This window comes from Lycium barbarum, chromosome 2, assembly GCF_019175385.1.
Source record: "Lycium barbarum isolate Lr01 chromosome 2, ASM1917538v2, whole genome shotgun sequence".
Lineage (NCBI taxonomy): Eukaryota > Viridiplantae > Streptophyta > Magnoliopsida > Solanales > Solanaceae > Lycium > Lycium barbarum.
In genome coordinates this window covers 148,760,627-148,769,654 of record NC_083338.1, presented here as the reverse complement: position 1 = coordinate 148,769,654, position 9,028 = coordinate 148,760,627, and the positions used below count along the sequence as shown (strand labels likewise).

At 34.4% G+C, this 9,028-nt stretch overlaps 1 long non-coding RNA gene across 1 annotated transcript; it reads right to left on the bottom strand.

Annotated features, from left to right (window-relative positions):
- Positions 1-1,111: 1,111 nt before the first annotated feature.
- On the bottom strand, positions 1,112-5,280 carry LOC132623597 (uncharacterized). The gene is made up of 3 exons (XR_009576310.1): positions 4,735-5,280; positions 4,412-4,601; positions 1,112-3,321 (listed from the first exon to the last, which is right to left on the bottom strand). It is a non-coding gene; the product is annotated as an uncharacterized LOC132623597 (long non-coding RNA).
- Positions 5,281-9,028: the final 3,748 nt, after the last annotated feature.

Below are 9,028 nucleotides of genomic sequence, written 5' to 3'. Positions count from 1 at the left end.
GTGGCGATTCAACATATATACAGGGAAGGCAACAAGGTGGCGGATTATTTAGCTAATTTGGCTTTGGACTCTGGAAATGTGGTGGCTAATAATTTTAAAGAATTAGACAGTCATGGAAGAAGACTGTTAAACAGTGATAAGTTGGAAGGGCCATATTTGAGAATCAAGAAAGGGATCAGGCTATGAAAAAGAAAGAAGGAAGGAGAAATAGAGTGGATCCCCCTATTCAAATCCTTTGGGAGGAGAATAGGGAGGATTTTATTATTACTAACAGTTTGCTTATTAATGTAGGTATAACATTTTCAACAACTCAATGGAAGCAATACAAGGACAAGCTGGAAAGGGCAAACATGAAGGAAGCACTAACAATTATGGAACAGCTACAACATAGAAAGATGATGCATCTTCGATTCAGGACGAAAAGTGCAAATTACAGCTACAAATGGAGCAGCAACATACTAGATCTGAAGCAAAAAGGTCACCAAATCAATAGAGGAAATCAGAGGAACGGAAGAAAAATCAAGATTAAGAAAAGGCACCCTAGATCAATGAAAAATGATGACAAATCCAGAGCAATCTTGGTCCGTGAACCTCAATATTTGAAGAAGAGGGATCGTCACCTGAACTCTACTTTCCTAGTTCATTTTTTATTCTGGACCTTTCTTTCCTTTTGCTGCTTAACTTTAGTTTTGTTGGACTTATTTTCATTCAGATATTATTAATAAAATAAACCAGTGGGGACACTTCACTGGTCATGCTTTATAAAAAAAAAAAAAAAAATCGTAAGGATAAAGGGGGGTTTGGGGGAGGCAAACTAGTGTGACCACAACCACGAATTGAAATCGAATGACCATTTCCCACAACAATACCATTATTTTGACTGCTCAAATTAAAATAAGACGAGAGATTACCGTCCGAGGATGTCATATGAGAAGTAGCTCCGGTGTCCATGTACCAATTTTGATCGGGCGGGTTCAAGGTCATGGTGTACATTATAGACTCAATGCCAGTTGGAACATACGACCCGGGAGAAGCCACCACCGCCGAGTAGAGCTGCTGAGCTGGAGGAGGTCCTAAAATACCCTGCTGCCATGGCGGGACTGGCGGCGGACGAGCCCAAGAGACTGTCGGGTACGGGCAGGGAGAAGGGGCTGCCCAGCGGGGCTGGGGGACCCATTGCCAGTGGCCGAACTGCTGCTGACCGCCACTGCCGGTAATCCATTGCTGCTAACCGCCGCTGCTTCGGGCAGAATTACCGCGGCCACCGGTGATTTTGCCGCTGCCTGAGCCGCGGCCCGAGCCCCCCTTACAGCCGTGGGAATTTTTTGATTTTCCTCGGCGTGAGCTTGAGTTATCCGAGGGGAGTGGCGCGTCATCGACTGAGGCCACCATAGCCGAACCAGACCCGTGAGACACCATAGCCGTAAGTTCACGTTCCTCCAAAACAAGAGAAGACCGAGCCTCAGTAAATGGTGGGAGTTGCTTGGCATGGCGAATTTGTGTCCCAACCCCTTTGTATGCGTCAGTGAGACCCGAGACCAGTTGAAGGACAAGGCGGCTATTCGTCACGGGAGCCCCAACGTTTTTCAGTTGATCGGCAAGGCTCTTGAGACGTTGACAATAGGCGGAGGCATTGGAAAAATCCTCCATACGAGTCGTCGTGAATTCTTGTTCAAAAGTCACCGCACGAGAAGTTTGATGATCTTGGAAGATATCACGTAAGCGGTCCCAAGCCTCCATGGTAGTAGCATCCGGTTCGATGATAGTGTTTAACAGATCATTCGAAATCGTCGAATAAATCCATTGAAGCACGGTGGCGTCAATGGTGGTCCATAATTCAATTTCCTCATCAGTTTTGGGAGCCGGCTTCTCCGTACCCTTAGGTGGAGGAATGATGTGATGAAGGACCTTGTGAGAACAAGCATGAATTTTGAAAAGCTCGGCCCATGTACCATATTGTGAGTTTTCCATCTCAAGAGTAACAGAGATGTGATTCTTGATATTGGAGACCGTGAGGGCCGGGTGGAACGTGGGCTTAGCCGGGGTGGTTGGTGCGTCGGCCATGGGAAAAGAAAAGGAAGGGGGCGACGGCTTAGGAAGGAAAACAAAAAATAAGGATTTAGGGCGTAGCGGAAGGAGCAAGAAGAAAAAAACCCTATTCTGATACCATTTAAGAAATATTTTCCTTGAATCCTTTCATTACTTGAATTGGTTTATATACAAAATAACAGAATAATATTCTAACCTAAAATAGGAGATTATACATTATACAAAATATGCTAACCTAAAATAGTAGACTACAAAATCTTCTAATTAATATTTAGATATTCTATCACTTTATACATGTCAAACTTGACACAACTCTCATCCCCTTTTGTAAGCATCCTCCATATGTATTAGCACATTTCCAACATCTGGAACTATCTTTTAAAAAAAAATGCAATATCAAACAACATGTTGACAAAGAGACTTCAATGGCGAATGCAATGATGAAAAACATATAAGTAAATCATCATAAATCAAGAGCATCAGCTTTAAAAATCTCAGCCCATTAATTATTCGCATTTGCACAATATTTATGAGAATGGAATATAGTCAATTGATATAAACTGATAGTTAAGTTGTGATAACATAAAAAAGTTGACTTGTCATAAATATCAAACTCATATTGAATAGAAATTAAAGAGAACATCGTTATAATATATGTACCATTAAAGTGAAAATCACAAGCTTTTTCTTAACAATTATAAAGTAGCTGGAGCAATATCATTTTATGAGTTATACAACTACGATTCACAACGGATAAAATTATAATACTCATCTCATAAACAAAATTATCATTCAAAGTTAATAGGGGATCTCCACATCGATTATTCACTCTTTACATAATACTTCCCCCAAAAAAAATGAAAAAAATAGAGCAACTGGTATAGCCCATTAGTACTGCTCAAAGGTACTAAAGTTACCAGATTTCTTTCTAAATTACAGCAACTTTGCTTTTGAAAGCTTCCTTCAGTTTCATGGCTCTTTTACTTCAAAAAAGTAACATAACAGTTATAATTAAATAAGTAGTACTTATAAAAAGAATTATCATATAAGTAGCGACACAGGAAAGGTGACATCATTGTCACAAGTGAATAGATGAATTTTCTGCTTAATAAACAAAGAATTGAATACTCATCTGTGATGTTTTAGTTAAAATACAGGGTACCCTTTCGATGCGAGAAGTATCTTCTCATTAGGATAAAATCGAACAGCAGCATAGAATTATCGGCGCACTCATCTTCCAAAAGGTCAACCTTCTCCCCTCGATAAAAAAACCTGCAAGGCCATAATCACATCAACCAGCCACATACATTTTTCATAGGTCAGTTTCAAATTAGGAAATCAAGTCTTTTGAAAGAGTATAACCAAAAATAGGAGGTTAGTATAGCCTATCTTCTCAATGGTTGTCATCATCGAACCTTTACCTTATCTTTTGAATGATCCACACGGTACTGCGTTTTCTCTTTTAAGTTTGTGCCTTTATGTTATTGTTTTGAAGGGACATAACACACTCAATACCCTTAATCACAGAGGAGGAAGAAATAGAGAACAACAAAGGAAATGTAAATTATCCAAATTTCCTATTCAAGCAGCTAGCAACAGCTGTAGCGTCTTTGCCTCCTCCATATTTATTGGTGAATTCCTCCTTAATTCTCTGTAGAAATGTAATGGGGATATATTCGCCAAGAGATTATGATAAATGAAAAAACATAAATGTTATTCATTTCTCTAAAATGCATTTCTTAGTCCTATTCTATAATGTGGGATCAATAAGAAATCTTTCTGTGTCTAGAAAGGGTAAAAAATGACTTCAAACTCCTATCAAGAAAAGAAAGCATAAAAACACAACGTCAAAATAATTTTTACTATTCTGTTAAGATTGGTCACTTCACTTTGAATCTCTTTTACCTTTGAAGGCTGAACATCCAAAATTCAAAGAAAAGATCCCTACTTATCAATAATAGAATTTTGGTGTTACTTTCTTTATCCAGCTATTACATTAATGAATACTTTACTATTAAAAAGGAGGAGGAGAACGCATAAGTGCAGCAGTAGGTGGAATTGACACTAACCATGATAAGTAGTCCATTTCACCTTAGATACATATCATCAAACATTTTTGCGTGTACAGTACATTTCAGAATTCCAGTTACTTTATATAGCTCAGTTTTTTTCGGTTATTCTGCACTAATTATTGGTAACAAAAAAAAAAATCTAGCAATACATTGTTAAAAAAGAACATAAAACCAACCTATAAACATAAAATTGTGATTATAAATAAAGAAAGTACAATAAATATAGGAACGATTGCACAAAATAACTTTTAAAACAAAAATGTCACACCAGATACAAATAGAGAAGTTACCAATCTTTGAAAGATCCCCAACAAAGGTACGTACTGTACCACGCTCACACGGCCAAACACATGTACACATTAGCCTTCCATATCCATTAGAGAGCCCAATTTAAAGCCTCGAAACTCTAACACGGCCAAACACATGTACACATTAGAGAGCCCAATTTAAAGCCTCGAAACTCTAACGACCATCACAGACCTATCAACAGAAAATTTTCATACTTTGAAACAGGGACGAATTTATATTTTAATTTTGGGTCACGTGAATATATGATCACTCGACTAAACAAGATATATTATGTGTATAATTCTGAAAATATATCTAATATTACCTGAAAGAACACATGATTCACATGATCAAATTAGGCTGAGTTTATTTTCTCAAAGTCTTGGATTTGAACCCGAGCTCCTGCACGTTATATGCTTTTATTTTCTAAAACCGCCTTTTAAATTTCTTTTTTATAATACTCTAAATTATTTTTCTTTTATAATTTTAATTACCCAAAACTAAAAAAGGTGTTTTTTTTATATTACATCTAGTGATTTTCTTTTTCGGTTATTTCTAATTACCCAAATTTTAAAGGCAAAAAAAAATCAAAAACCTCATAGACGCTAAGCTGTAACAAATCAAAGATAAAAGAAATCAAAACACCCCATAGCTAATACTAAATTTATTCTCTTGAAATTCTAAATTCGTCTCTAATTTAAAATAGTGAAAAGCGTGGAGAAGCCCGGAAAAAAGTTCAGAAATGAACGAGAACAGTGGTGGGCTTGAAGGAGTAAAGAAGAGAGAGAAAGTTGAGTTCTTGAACTTAGAGCAATAAAATGTAAAATCAGATTATTAGGCTATGAAATCGGTGTCTCTAATTAAAGGACAGTACACATGTTTGCTAATATACAGTGCACGTGTCTAATGAAAGACAATACCGAATTTATAGGATTACTTTTGGAAAGGCCCTTGCTCGTACCCTTGTTATAAGGCAGAGAAGAGGAGTGCGCGTGGTTTGCTTAAAAATAAAAAGCAATCCACATGTTATAACAGAAATAGGTCAAATATATGTATGTACATTACTAGACAGATGGGCCAAACATAAATTACTATTTATATTACTTTTTGGTACCATAAGTTAGTGCAGTGTTTGTCCCTCCCCAACTCCCATTTCTATAACAAAAAATAAAATAAAAAATGTAGTAATTATGACTTCTTGTTGTTGTGGGAAATTAGCTTTTATAAGAACATGAGTCATTTATTCTTCTTATCGAGATTAACTATCTTACTGCTCCACTAAAAATCTATTCAACTCATTCTCTAAAAACTGTGTTAGACAATCGAACACGTCATATAATCATTCGTTACTCTTTTCCTTCCAATATCAATATTTGTTGGAATAAAGAGGAATTTTTTACCAAAGTAAGCTATTATTTGAGCCAATTCTCCAAAATAATACGTTTTTTTGAAAGTTAACTGAACTAGCATAAACGTATTCCTGAGTAACGAATTAGGTATTATTTTATTTAAAAATTCCAACGGACAAAAAAGTCACCGGTTAACAGCGTTAAAATATAATTCGTTACTGCCAATAACGTATTATGGCTAATACGTTACTGACAGTAACGAATTTAGAAATTCTAGGTACAAACAATCTTTCTATGAAATCTGACATTGATTGATCCTAAAGTCGTAACCCGCAATTACGACTTCAGCATAAAACGTAACTGACAGTAACGTTTCTTCTGAAACTAGGCACGCGCAATCTCTTGCAGAGAATCCTCACTACAAGAAAGTAAAGATACGACGACATTTATTTAGTGACATTTGAAATAAATGTCGGGGAAAAAGGAATTTCTCGACATTTATGAAAAAATGTCATAGAAATAATGACATGTGATGTAAAATGTCGTAAATATAGTGACATTTGACGAAAAATGTCACTAAAATAATGACATTTGGCATAAAATATAGCTAAACAACGATTTTTGGCGTAAAATGTCGTTAAAATAACGACATTTGATACAAATGTCGAAAATATTATGACATTTATTTCAAATGTCATATTATTAGTCGCTAATTACTGACTTTTACACCTAATGTTGGAAATCTAAATCTTTTTAAATTATGTCATCACTCTTTATATTTAATTCTAGGGAAAGAATTAGTGGATGCATAAAGTAGTAATTATATATATATATATAACGAATGAGTTTGGAACTAAAAATATGGCTAAATTACAAACAACAACAACACATCCAGTGTAGTCCCACACGTGACTAAATTATTTGTGTAAATTAGTTAAAATTAAATTATACAATTATAACAATAGAGCTATTGAATATTTCTACCAATTAAAGAAAACTATCGCACATATGACTTTTTAAAAAGTATTTAACTAGTAGTATTAGAATAGGTGTCATTGCGGATAATATTTAAAGAATATTAATTATTTTCAGAATATGACTTGGCTTTTTTATCCATTATTGATCTTTTCATTATTGTTATGGCCAGATTCTATTATGAATTTTTACAACATTCTTCATAGGGCACTCTTATTTTTTTCTTGTTCGAACTCTTGTAATGGAGGAAAGAACCGAGAAAAAGGCATCGACGACAATCGATTTTACTACGGGACAATTCGTGTCATATTTATTTTATTTATATGCATTTGAACTTTATTTAAGCTCTTATTAAAGTAATTGATTTTGCAAGGAATACTATTTGCTACTACTAATAAAAAAAAGCTTATGAAATTATAGTAGTTATAGAAATAGGAGCAGTATTTTTTTTTATTTTGGTTCTATGTACTTTAATACTCTTTTTCATTTGGACCCAGACTTTCCCCCCAAAAAATTAAAAAATTCCCAAAGACTAAATCTTCCCCCCAATAATTTTAAACTTAATCAAATACTACTCCCACGAATAAAAGCTGGAACCCTAACCTTTTCCCTTCCCCCAATTCCCTTTACGTCATAGGCTGCACCGGCGGCCTAATTTCTCCATTTCTCTTCTCTCTCTCTGCTTGAATTTTATTTGTCATTTACTTTTCTTGATTTATTTTTTCTTTTGTAGGTTTTACGAAGTGGAGTCCCGAAAAAGATTAATTGTATAATATGATTGTTGCATTGGATCATATTTTTGTGGATGTGAAGGTAATCCTCTGTGGTGTGGGCTTTAGGATTGACACTGAATTTTGAGATCTGTATTTTACTTTTTTAATTGTACCGTGAATGTAGCAATACTCTTATTTCACGATCTTTTGTCTTCTATAAAAGTTGCCTGCTATTTTGTTTAAACCATATTTTTCTAACTTCTAATATTTGCCCTTATCTTTGGTTTGTTGTCAGAGATCTCTTTCTCATCTTCATCAGAAGTCGATATGCAAAAATTAGAGTCAAGAAGAGAAGTCTTTTGAAGAGGATGCATGTTGTCATAGAGATTCAAGATGCTGCTTTGTATGAAGGCTCAACAAGTGACAATCAATGAATTGGTGTTTTTGTGGTCACTAGTCAATATTAGATTTTATTTATAGCATTCTCAGCTTAGGAGAAAATTTTGTATTCTTCGGGAACCATATATTTAATGGTGTTCACGAGATTTTTCAAAAGTTTGTCGAAGTGACTCTTTTGTTTAATTCAAAGTTCTATTGTAGTGTATAACTTGTGTACTGGAATTATATGATTCATCGTGGCATTAAATTAGATTTTTTCAGTATATAAAAAAGAAAAATGATGTTATTGACTAGAGATGATTTTCCGACATTTCTATGTATGCGTAGTAAGGATGGTATGATTTGATGACATTTCGTTATATGTCGCAATTAAATTAATTTCAAAATCGGTGACATTTAATAAAAGTTGCAAATAAATGTCGCTAATTATTTTGCCGACATTAATCTAAATGTTGGAAATTTTGTTGTGACGTTTTTAAAAAGTTGTAAATAAATGTCGTAAATTATGTACCGACATTAATATAAATGTCGGAAAATTCCCGACCCTCAAATTTACGACATTTGTACTAAATGTAAAATAAATGTCGCTAAGTGATTTTGCGACACTTATGGCACTTAATATGACATTTATAAAATGTCGTCGTAAGCCTAATTTCTTGTAGTGCCTGTAAATTGGGAATCCTTCTGACTGATTTGACTATAAAACGTTATCTGTAGTTACGTTTTATTTGTAAAACGTGACACACAATAAGATTGTACACTTACAATTCTTCTGACTGATTTGACTATAAAACGTTATCTGTAGTTACGTTTTATTTGTAAAACGTGACACACAATAAAATTGTACACTTACCTTTAATAGTTGTTATCTGTTATGTCAATGTCATTTCCATGCTGACAACATTTTCTTACACAATTTAGTGTGCAAGTTATGTGATTATTTTATTCACATAGAAAGAAAAAAAAATGGATATTGTTACCCACGTGATTAGATGGCAGAGTCAGAGCCAAGAGTTCAACTTTATGTTTTTAGATTTTAGAACGACGATTTCAGATTTAATACTTATGTTCTAAACTTATTATTTATACATATTTAATAAATTTCTTAACACAAATATATTATTTGAGCAAAAATTATTGAGTTTGGCGAAACCCGTGTCCAGGCTTCTAGTTTCGCTCTTCC